This window comes from Humulus lupulus, chromosome 3 (genome assembly GCF_963169125.1).
Source record: "Humulus lupulus chromosome 3, drHumLupu1.1, whole genome shotgun sequence".
NCBI lineage: Eukaryota > Viridiplantae > Streptophyta > Magnoliopsida > Rosales > Cannabaceae > Humulus > Humulus lupulus.
Genome location: NC_084795.1, coordinates 256,512,024 through 256,525,240, shown reverse-complemented (window position 1 = coordinate 256,525,240; position 13,217 = coordinate 256,512,024).

Here is a 13,217-nt window from a genome sequence, read left to right as displayed (position 1 = left end):
ATTCACTATATTCCTTCTTTCTTCCTAATTCTTCTTGCATTTCTTTTGCTTGCTCCAATGACTCTCAAAACTACAAAACATACTCAAATTAAGAAAAATAAACTATATAACATTAACAAACAATAAGTTCTAAAGTACTAAATTATAGTGTTAACACACGATATCACATCTCTAGATCTCATGTGTTGAGTACATCTAGAGAGTTCTAAATCAAACTTTTGAATCCTACGTGTTCGCACACGTCCTTATGTGTTTGAGGATTGGTCTGGAAAATCAATGTGTGAGCTTTCAAAATATGGATTGGAGGATCGTTGATTTATACAAAAAGATATGTGGATTCTTGATAGGCTACAAGAGGTAATGTCTAATCTATTTGTATGTGATTTAATATATCTATATATGTATGATCCTGGCTGGTATTAATAAAATTTTTCAAAAGACTCATTCCGCTGCGTAACTCTGATTTACATTTTTAATACCAACATACTCATCACCAATACATTGCCGGATTCAACATGACAGTAGCTTGTGCTCACGGAGCTATATTTTTTTTATTAGAGATTACAATTTGGAACAAAATGAGGATAATGTATTGGCAAGAATGTTAGACCATAAAGAAGTTATCATATCCCATTTAAGTTGGGCAAGCCTTTTTCTAGGGTTCCATACTTTTGGACTTTTATGTTCATAATGATGCCATGCTTGCTTTTGGTACTCCGAAAAAACAAATCTTGATCGAACCTATATTTTCCCAATGGATACAATCTTCTCATGGTAAAACTTTATATGGGTTCGATGTACTTTTATCTTCAACGAATGGTCCAGCGTTCAACGCGGGTCAAAGCATATGGTTGCCTGGTTGGTTAAATGTTGTTAATGAAAATAGTAATTCACTATTCTTAACAATAGGACCGGGAGACTTCTTGGTTCATCATGCTATTGCTCTATGTTTACAAACAACTAGATTGATCTTCAAAAAAGGGGCTTTAGATGCACATGGTTCCAAGTTAATTCCAGATAAAAAGGATTTTGGTTATAGTTTTCTTTGCAATGGTCTGGGAGAGGCGGTACTTATGATATTTCGGCTTGGGATACTTTTTATTTGGTGGTTTTCTGGATGTTAAATACCATTGGATGGGTTACTTTTTATTGGCATTGGAAGCACATCACATTATGGCAGGGTAACATTTCACAATTTAATGAGTCTTTCACTGATTTCATGGGATGGTTTAGAGATTATCTATGGTTAAACTCTTTGCAACTTATCAAGAGATATTAGCCCTTCGAGATGAATGGTTTATCAGTCTGGGCGTGGATGTTCTTATTTGGACATCTTGTTTGGGCTACCAGATTTATGTTCTTAATCACCTGGCATGGATATTGGCAAGAATTGACTGAAACTTTAGCATGGGCTCATGAACGAACACCTTTGGATAATTTGATTCGATGGAGAGATAAACCAGTGACTCTTTCCATTGTTCAAGCAAGATTGGTCGGGTTAGCCAACTTTTCTGTAGGTTATATATTCACTTATGCGACTTTCTTCAATGTTTCTACATCAGGAAAATTTGATTAATTCTTTCTTGGATTCTATCATTGAAACTAATATGAATTGAATCATTATGGCAAGAAAAAGTTTGATTTAGAGGGAGAAGAAGAGGCAAAAATTGGAACAAAAAATCATTTGATTCAGGGATCCTCAAAAAAAGAAATAGGTAAAGTCTCGTCATTGAGTGAAAATGGCAAATTCATGGAAAGTTACAATGTTATATTATTTTATAATATAATGTAATATTATATTATTTTATAAAATAATGTTTTAGATTAAATAAATGTGACAAAGAGTATCACATATTGTAACATATAATAGAGAGTTACAATATTTAGATATGTGTGAATATCCAAATATGTAACATATTTGGTGTTACAAATTCAGTCACAAATTTGTAACTTCCAAATATTGTTCATTATTGTGTAGATTTGATGTTACACAATATTGAGATGAATTTCTTAAAGTCATATGTGAAATGGTTGTTAGAGATATGATTTTAACCTCAATAATGTGTTTTGGGGGTTACAAAATCAATTGGGAGTGGATTGGAACCGTTTGGAAAAACAACACATTTTTGTGGGTTGAAATTGGTCAGTGGCCGCGGCCACAAGATGTTGGTGGCCGCGGCCTGGGGAACAGAGACTAGTGGCTGCGGCCACTGATGCTCCTGGCCGCGGCCACAGGTGCTTAACTGACCAACTTTTTTCAGTTTTTTCCAACCTTTTTGAACGGCTCCAAAAACCCAAATAACCCACAATCTTATTTTTAACTCCATAAACATCCAATTAATCATTGGTAACAGCCATGGGGGTTGGTAGAATTTGAAATTCAAAGGGTGTCTCTAAACTCTATAAATAGGAGCCTATTGCTCACTTGTAAGACACAACTTTTCTATCCATTAGAGCACTTGGCTAGAAAACACCTAGAGGCTTAATTATTCCAGAAAACATTTCCAAAATCTGTGAGAGATCCCTTAGTGCTTGAGTTAGGGGGAAATAAGCTTTTGGACAAAGGTTTCAAACCTTGTTCAAGTTGGTGATCCCCAACACTCTTCACTTTGGTTGTGTGAGTGAGAGTTTTTTGTTATTTGTTATTGTTCTTATATTTTTCTTCTCATTATTCTTGTTCTATTTACTTGTATTTTTGTTTAGAGTTGTAATCCTTTTATTTCTTTTGTTTCAAACACTTTTACTTTATTTGTATCATTTTGCATAGAGTTGTATTTCTTCACTTATAATTATTTTATTGTTTATTTCTATTTTCAGTCATAGAGTTGTAACACTATTTAATCAATAATTATTTATATGTAATAATTTTTCTAGAGTTGTAATTTTCTTACCAAATACCATTGAGGCAAATTACATTTTCCTAACATTCAAAAGCTTACCCTTTGTTTGTTTCATTGGAAGGTGAGACAATCATGATTATTAATCAAGACCTAGTGAGGTTGGATAGGTTTGGTGGGTCCAATTTCACTAGATGGCAAGACAAGGTGAGATTCCTTTTGACCACTCTCAAGATCACCTACATTCTAGAGTCCACTCTAGAACCTCTCCCAACACCATCCTACAAGGACACTCCCGAGGAGGTGGAGAAAATAAGGAAGAGGGAGGAAGACAATCTCCTTTGTAGGGGTCATATCCTCAACGCCATTTATGATAGGCTCTATGACCTCTACATCGAGACCAAATCGGCAAAGGAGATATGGGATGCACTTGAGACAAAATTCAAGGCGGAAGAGGAAGGTACCAAAAAGTTTTTGATATCTCAATATTTTGATTTCAAGTTTTTTGGTGATAAACCTATTCTTCCTCAAATACATGAATTGCAAATAATTCTTAAAAAATTGAAAGTTTTGAAGATTGAGCTTCTCGAGGCCTTTCAAGTTGGTGCTATAGTGGCTAAATTACCACCAACTTGGAAGAGCTATAGGAAAAGAATCCTTCATAAAAATGAGGATTATTCTTTAGAGTAAATCGGAAAGCATATTCAAATAGAGGAGGAATCAATATGTAGAGATAAACTTGTGGATGGGTCTAATGGAGAGACTTCCAAAGCAAATGCAGTGTCACAACCAAAACATCCAAAAAACAAAGGGAAAGGCAAGAAGGGTAACGAGACATCCTTGGGTCCAAGAACCAACCCAAACAAGTTTAAGGGAGAGAAATGTCCTTGCTTTGTGTGTGGGAAAAAGGGTCACTATGCTAGAGAGTGTAGGCATAGAAAATACCAACAAGGACCTAAGGTACTAAACCTGATATAGCATTTGCAGTAAGTAAACTTAGTAGGTTTACAAGCAATCCAAGTGTGGATCACTGGAAGGCGATTGGAACATGGAAAATGTAACGCCCTACTTCCTTAGAGCCATTACTAAGTGAGTTTGAAACGTGCTAATCACTCGCTAATCGAGGTTTTAGGTTAAAATGTGTATTTAATTAAAATATAACTTGTTTAAATAAGATTTCGGTATAAAAAGTCAGTCGTTCTTTTAGATCATGAAAAAGGTTACATTGGGATCTCAAATATAATATTTGAAAACATATTTACAACTCAAAAGGTTACTTTACAATTGGCCTAAGCGACAAAATCAATGTTCATGACCAGTTCCTCAAAATACCCCAGCCGTAGCGGTCAGATAGGCCAAACATGTACGCATCGCTCCATGCCCTCTAACTCATGGTTGATTAATCTTTTCCTCGCCCTTACCTGCACCACAGAGCACCCGTGAGCCGAGGCCCAGCAAGAGAACCTTAAAGCACAACATACTATATTTTATCCTAGCAAATAACACTTATTTAAATCGTTATTAGAATACGAAATGGCATAGTAGCACATCAACATCATATCATAGCAGAACAGCAACATATAGGAACATAAACATAGCATCATAGCAACATATTAACACATAAGCACAATAGCACAACATCTTAGCAGTACAATTTCATAGCAGTTCAGTAATACAAAAGCATATAACGAAGCAGCCAACAAGCTAAACACATAGCGGCCATGTCGTCCCAAGCGCTTTACCAAGCCCTGGGTTCGCGGTCCACACCGTGAGGATATCCCAAGTATCCTTTAGGGTCTCGCCCTAGCAACTCTCACTCCGCATGCTAACGCTGCTTCAGGCCCCTTGTCGTACTCGGCTCTTGCCTCTCCCGCTTCTACCTCTCCTGGCTCTTGCCGCTCTCGGCTCTTGCCACTCCCAGCTCTTGCAGCTCCCGGCTCTTGCCGCTCCCGGCTCTTGCCGCTCCCGGCTCTTGCCGCTCCCGGCTCTTGCCGCTCCCGGCTCTTGCCGCTCCCGGCTCTTGCCTCTCTCGGCTTCTGCCACTCCCGGCTTCTGTCGATTCCGGCTCTTGCCGATCACTCACATTCACATATATGACATAGCAAACCACAAACAATACACACAGTATAACACACCACATAGCTCTACAGGTACAAACAGTTCTCTTACCTGTGTCCTGAGCTTCCAAGCACCGATGTCCCAAGCAAAGTCCCCTAGTCTGAGCCTCGCTGAACCCTAGTCACAATGCATCAACAATATCCAACCATCAAGTTCTTACCCATTAAATAACTTTAGGTCATAATTATAATCTCCGGGACATTGAATTTTATCAATCCGGGTGATAAAATCCCTCCCGAGCCTTAGCTATTGGATTCCCGAGCCTAAAACCCCCTTAATGCCCAAAAACACACTAAGCGTCACGGCCCCATGAACCCATGCCACGGCCCGCCTCAACCAGAAACCCCCAAACCCAAAATAGGGCAGCCGCGCCACGACCCAAGCTAACCCATGTCGTGGCCCGCCCTTCATCCTGGCCTCCAAATTGTTCTAGAGGGTCGCAGCTCAGCAAGCACACGACCCTTTGAACCCAGAAAAATCCTCCATTTTTACCATGAAAACCCAACCAACTTACCCCAAAATCAACCTAACAATCCAACTCAATCATCACAATAGTTCTAGAGTGATCCCAGCAGCAAAACCCAACAGAAACTAACCCCAAACCTCATATAGAACTCAAAGATGATTCTTCATCTAACTCACATGCAACACTCTAAAACACCAGCAGAAATTCAACACAATTCATCAAGTTAGAAGCTTACCTTATGCTTAATTGAACCTCTGAATTATTTCCCTAAGTCACAAGCTTCTAGCCCCCAAAGTTCCACCTTAATTCCTTAGTCCCTGGTTAGTTTTTCACCAACAAAATCCTCAAGTTTCTAGAGAGAAGAGAGAACTGAGAGATAGAGAGAGAGTCGGTTTCTTAAAATTCTAAACACTTCCTCCCTTATGTTTTATTTTACTCAAGTCTCTAAGGTTACCTCAAAGGCTCAGGGTACCAAAAATGTCCCCGAGGGTAAAATGATAAATTTCCCCAACATTCCCTCCTAAACGTTCTAACCTCAAATATATCTCCAAATATTTATTTCCATAACCCGATAACTCAATAAAATATCTTATGCTCGAAATACCCCTCGACTCACCCCGAGTCAAGTATTCAACCCCGTTGTGACTTTCTAGCTAAACAGCTCCCTAGGACTGTCTCAGATCGTGCAACACAGATATATCACAAATACCATAATTATTACATTTATGCCCTCAACGGGCTAAAATTACAAACATGCCCCCAACAACCAAACGGGGCCCACACGCATATTTAATTCACCTAAACATGCATTTCTAATCATATACTCATCAAAATTCACATATAATAATATTAAATCACTTATTGCCCTCCAGGCACGCTAATCAAGGCCCTAGGCCCTATTAGCAAATTTGGGTCGTTATAACTATCCCCTCCTTACAGAAATTTTGTCCTCGAAATTTATTCAAACCTCTCAAGGTAATAATCCCATAACCCCGGCTATGACCCTAAAACCAGGTTCTCCACCTTATCATTACTTGCAATACTAACACCGGAAGGATGATCTAAGTTGTATGTTTCTATCTCTTGTGTCCAGGGTTTTACCAACTTTCTTTTGTACAACAAGTTCCTCTGAACCTCCAGGACCTCTTTTCCTGATTAGGGGTAGTACTCACACTTCTCCCCTTAATTGGCACTGATAATACCTCACGAGATTTTACCCTCCCATGTTGGAGTAAGGCCAGTTGTAGGCTCCTAGCCCAATCCTTATTAAGATCTTGCAGATCCTCCTTTCCCCAAACTCTTTTACCCTACTCAACCCACAATATTCGGTGAAGTACATAATCCTTAGTCTTGGAATCCTACGTTTCCGTATTCGAATTTGCGAACTATACACCCTTCAGTAAGGTAAACACTCAAACCCTGAGCTATTCTTCCAAGTGAGCCATGTATAACTGTAACAGTTAATTCTAGGTTTCCCCCACATATTTATCACCTTTTATGACCCTTTCCCAAACATGGGAACCCAAGAGTCTCAACCTAACATTGTCGACTTGGTGTCTAGTGGGGAGACATGATCTTCTTTCATACACACCCCTCTTTGACATCTTGCTCACACCAACCATAGTGTGTCAATCCAATAGATATGGTCATAGCTTTTCGCATTCACTCACCTTACCTACAAACTGATGTGATTCACTTGTTACGGTCCATAGCTATACTTCTTCATACTAACCTTAGGATATCCTAGAGTCATAATAGCCCTTCTGGCTTCTAATTATCACTTCCCACTTGCCAAAAGATCAAGTCGTGGGCCTCCCAGTACTTAACTTCCTTGATACACAAGTTGTAAAGAGGTAACCCAACGCTCATCCTGTGTCTTATCTTCAATACCAGCACCCACCGAATCATTCACCGAATTCACATATCCTAACTTATCTGTGCTAAGGCAATGAAATTCTTAACCATTTCTTACAAAATCTTCTTCTTGTGTTCAACTGTTCATTCCTAGAGGTGTACCTGTTACTCATCAATCTCAGGCTTCGGGCCAATCTCACTCATTTCTCCCCCCTTACTATGGCTAACCAGCACCACTTGACAACTTGACTTCCCATGTAGAACATCTAAGTCCTTACCCATGTATTTGTTATAGGGTTCAGACGATCACCCCTTTAATGTGTATACAGGCACACCCTAGTCCTTGACGCACCATACTAACACCCCATGTTCCAAACAAGGACGGTGCCCACCGTGCTGTCCTCCTGTACTCGTCCATCCTGTGCATACCCTCATACTACGACGTGCAGATCAATCCCCTTATTCCCATCTCTGGAAGTACATCACACCACCATCCACACAAACAAATTCCAGATTTCTATATTACTTCTATCTAGGGTATAACCATCTCCAAGGACATCTCAGACAGAAGTCGTGGTGCCTCACCGGTCCCATAGTGTTTCTTTAACAATTTCCTTGCGGTCTTAATCCTGGTTGATTCATGCGTAACCCCATCACTTCCCATTAGATAACCCTAACTATCAACTAGAGAATTCAAAGTTTATCCTTTCTGAAATTTCACCTGCAATCTCTGCTTCCCCAGCCTCGGCGATGAGAACCCGGGAATTCCCATATTTTGTTCTTAACTGAAAGTAGTCCCAAACCATTCCTGACAGAGTTACATATAACTTACCTAAATAAATCCTTCATTCTTAGTAGTGGATAACCACTCTTAACAATTACCTTGTTTGGCTTCCACATACAGCATATACTCTTGCAGACTTGACCTTCTTCTTAACCCATGACATTGGCATGCCCTATTGTAAGATGTTCTGTCTCATCACCTTTAAGTTAAGAAACTCCCTTGACTGAACCTTTAAGTTTAGCTGTTCAATTAGTGTCATTCTTCACGATGTCTCTGGTGCTAGCTCTACTCCTGCCTTATTCCCGTAGTACGCTTTATGCCCTAGTCATGACAACAATCTCGACAAATCCTTGCATACCCATTGAAATTCCACTGACCCGTCCAATTTCCTTTGATCTCCCTAGCACAACCTTAGTGGTACCTACCACTACGGCTAGACACTCCGAAGTCACAGTCGAGTCCCCTTATCAGCCAACTAATTCAGACTTAGGACTATACTAGGGCCATCGCATAATTATCCCAACCAGTTCCTACCACAAATTTTCTGTCTGTGCCACTCTGTTTCATTCCTTGGTAACTACCAACTTTTATCAAACACAAAATCTCAAGCCCCATAATATTATGTTCATTCGGTAGGTATCCCATGTCTATATCTCCATTAAAAGGTACGTAGCACCAAACTTAGTTAACATAATATAAAGAACAAGAACTAGAAGACTAACCTGTCATTTCTGAGGAACCAACTTTGAGCTCTAGCCGCCCCCAAACAGACTCTCGAACCGAGGTAGAGCTATCTGTACTTCTGGATTCTTCTATCTTCGATTCCGAACAATGTTTCCTGATGTGCCCAACTATTCCACACAGAAAGCATGTCTTCGCTCGACACTTACCCAAATGGCGTCTCCTGCACCTGACACACACTGGATAACTTCTCCAGACCTCGTTGCCGCCCTGGCGACTATCCTGAACATCATGTCCGACAGTGGTAGAATTATCAGAGGTCTTTCTTTTCTGACTATTAGGTCCTCCGCCCCTACCTGATCTTACAAATGGGGGGACCCTTGCCTAGGCTTCCAGCCCCACGGCACCCTCGCTCCATATCACACCTCCTGCATCCTCCATGGCAAGGGCCTTCACGACCATCAGAGCATAAGTAGAAACCTCATGAACTGGAGTGACCCTAACTCCATGGGCCACCCTAGGGTTTAGCCCTCTAACGAATCGTTCCTTTCAGGCTACGTCTGTTGGAACCAAATCAAATGCAAACTTGGCTAACTCGTCAAATTTGTCAACATATTCTGCCACCGTCTCACTGCCTTGAACCAAGTTCATATACTCATTGGTCTTCGCAATTCGGACTGCGTGACCATAGTACCTCTCGTTGAACAATTGTCGGAACTCCTCCCAACCCATCATAACAACATTTCGGGTCTGTGATACCACCTCCCACCATGTTCAGGCATCCTCTCGTAGCATGTACGTGGCACAAACCACTCTATCATTGCCTTCTGCTCCTATATAGTCAAGGATGGAGCTAATTATGCCCATCCACCATTCAGCTTCGAACGGATCTAAACCTCCTTCAAAAACTGGAGGATTAAGCCTTTGGAATCTTTCATACATCATTTTCCACCTGCCTTTACCCTCAGGCTGAACCAAAACTGATGCCAATGTCGTAGAAAAAAACGGAGTAACATTTCCTGGTGGAACCCACTGTCTCAACCACATAATCTCTTCCTCCTGCTTTTGTAATCTAGCCTGCAAATCAACAAACACCTGCTGCCAACCCTCGGGAACAGATGGAGGTTTCTGGTCCCGAGTACTATCTGCAACCCCAGTATTAACAATGCCTGCACCCCTTGACTATCTCTGATGCATAACTTCAAGATTTGTTTGCAGTCAATGACTCAATCCATCAGATATGATCATCCCCCCGGAACCACTCCCAAGCATGGCCAGACAAAAAAGAGGAATAACAAGCACAAATATATATATATTGCTCAAGCTCCTTACATTAACAAGCAGATAAAGTCATTCTATTAAGCAATTAGACAAATATTTCATTCAATACCAACCAACCCTGAGTCGAGCTTGCCTCTGGAAACGAGCACGTACATGTTCAGTCAATTTTCCAGGAACCATAAACCTTGGCTCGCTCGGATACCAAGTTGTAACGCCCTACTTCCTTAGAGCCGTTACTAAGTGAGTTTGAAACGTGCTAATCACTCGCTAATCGAGGTTTTAGGTTAAATGTGTATTTAATTAAAATGTAACTTGTTTAAATAAGATTTTGGTATGAAAAGTTAGTCGTTCTTTTAGATCATGAAAAGGGTTACATTGAGATCCCAAATATATTATTTGAAAACATATTTACAACTCAAAAGGTTACTTTACAGTCGGCCTAAGCAACAAAATCAATGTTCATGACCAATTCCTCAAAATACCCCAGCCGTGGCGGCCAGATAGGCCAAACATGTACACACCTCTCCATGCCCTCTAACTCATGGTTGATTAATCTTTTCCTTGCACTTACCTGCACCACAGAGCACCCGTGAGCTGAGGCCTAGCAAGAGAACCTTAAAGCACAACATACTATATTTTATCTTAGCAAATAACACTTATTTAAACTGTTATTAGAATACGAAATGGCATAGTAGCACAGTAACATCATATCATAGCAGAACATCAACATATTGGAACATAAACATAGCATCATAGCAACATATTAACACATAAGCACAATAGCACAACATCTTAGCAGTACAATATCATAGCAGTTCAGTAATACAACAGCATATAACGAAGCAGCCAACAAGCTAAACACATAATGGCCATGGCGTCCCAAGTGCTTTACCAAGCCCTGGGTTCGCGGTCCACACCGTGTGGATATCCCAGGTATCATTTAGGGTCTCGCCCTGGCAACTCACACTCTGCGTGCTAACGATGCTCCCGGCCCCTTGCCGTACTCAGCTCTTGCCTCTCCCAGCTTCTGTCGTTCCTGGCTCTTGCCGATCAGTCACATTCACATATATGACATAGCAAACCACAAACAATACACACAGTACAACACACCACATCGCTCTACGGGTACAAACAATTCTCTTACTTGTGACCCGAGCTTCAAAGCACCGATGTCTCGAGCACAATCCCCTAGTCCGAGCCTCGCTGAACCCTAGTCACAACGCATCAACAATATCCAACCATCAAGTTCTAACCCGTTAAATAACTTTATGTCATAATTCTAATCTCTGGGATATTGAATTCTATCAATTCGGGTGATAAAATCCATCCTGAGCCTTAGCTATTGGATTCTCGAGCCTAAAACCTCCTTAAAGCCCAAAAGCACACTAAGCGTCGTGGCCCCATGAACCCATGCCACGGCCCGCCTCAACCAGAAACCCCCAACCCCAAAACAGGGCAGGCATGCCGCAGCCCAAGCCTACCCATGCCTCGACCCGCCCTTCATCCTGGCCTCTAAATTGTTCTAGAGGGCTGCAGCTCAGCAAGAACAATGCCGCGACCCGACCCTTCAAACCTAGAAAAATCCTCCATTTTTACCATGAAAACCCAGCCAACTTACCCCAAAATCAACCTAACAATCCAACTCAATCATCACAACAGTTCTGGAGTGATCCCAACAGCAAAACCCAAAAGAAACTATCCCCAAACCTCATCTAGAACTCAAAGATGATTCTTCATCTAACTTACATGCAACACTCTAAAACACCAACAGAAATTCAACACAATTCATCAAGTTAGAAGCTTACCTTGTGCTTAATTGAACCTCTGAATTATTTCCCTAAGTCACAAGCTTCTAGCCCCCAAAGTTCCAGCTTAATTCCTTAGTCCCTGGTTAGTTTTTCACCAACAAAATCCTCAAGCTTCTAGAGAGAAGAGAGAACCGAGAGATAGAGAGAGAGTCGGTTTCTTAAAGTTCTGAACACTTCCTCCCTTTTGTTTTATTTAACTCAAGTCTCTAAGGTTACCTCAAAGGCTCGGGTACCAAAAAGGTCCCCGAGGGTAAAATGGTAAATTTTCCCAACATTCCCTCCTAAACGTTCTAACCTCAAATATATCTCCAAATATTTATTTCCATAACTCGATAACTCAATAAAATATCTTATGCTTGAAATACCCCTCGACTCACCCCAAGTCAAGTATTCAACCCCGTTGTGACTTTCTAGTTAAACAGCTCCCTAGGACTGTCTCGGATCGTGCAACACAAATATATCACAAATACCATAATTATTACACTTATGCCCTCAACGGGCTGAAATTACAAGCATGCCCCTAATAACCAAACGGGGCCCACACGCATATTTAAACATGCATTTCCAATCACATACTCATCAAAATTCACATATAATAATATTAAATCACTTATTGCCCTCTAGGCACGCTAACCAAGGCCCTAAGCCCTATTAGCAAATTTGGATCGTTATAGAAAATGTGTGTGTGTTATCACCGATTTGTTATATGGAAAGATGGTTCAATGCCTAGTGCAACCAAATTTTCAACAAATTTTGTGACAAGTACACTATAGTAAAGTTCAAGTTGAAAAACCCTTTACTTTATGCACCAATGCAATGACTCCTATAAGAGAGAGTTATTATTTAATCAAGTGGAGGATATGTTATATTTTAAGTATATAATGTTGATTGATTAAATGAGTGTTACAATAGATAACTATTTAATCTAGTGGGGAATGTTATATTATTTTATAATATAATGTAATATTATATTATTTTATAAAATAATGTTTTAGATAAAATAAATGTGACAAAGAGTGTCACATATGGTAACATATAATAGAGAGTTACAATATTTAGATATGTGTGAATATCCAAATATGTAACATATAAATATGCAACATATTTGGTGTTACAAATTCAGTCACAAATTTGTAACTTCCAAATATTGCCCATTATTGTGTAGATTTGATTTTACACAATATTGAGATGAATTTCTTAAAGCCATATGTGAAATGGCTGTTAGAGATATGATTTTAACCCAAATAATGTGTTTTGGGGGTCACAAAATTAATTGGGAGTGGATTGGAACCATTTGGAAAAACATCACATTTTTGTGTGCTGAAATTGGTCAGTGGCCGCAACCACAAAATATTGGTGGCTACAGCCTAGGGAACAGAGACCAGTGG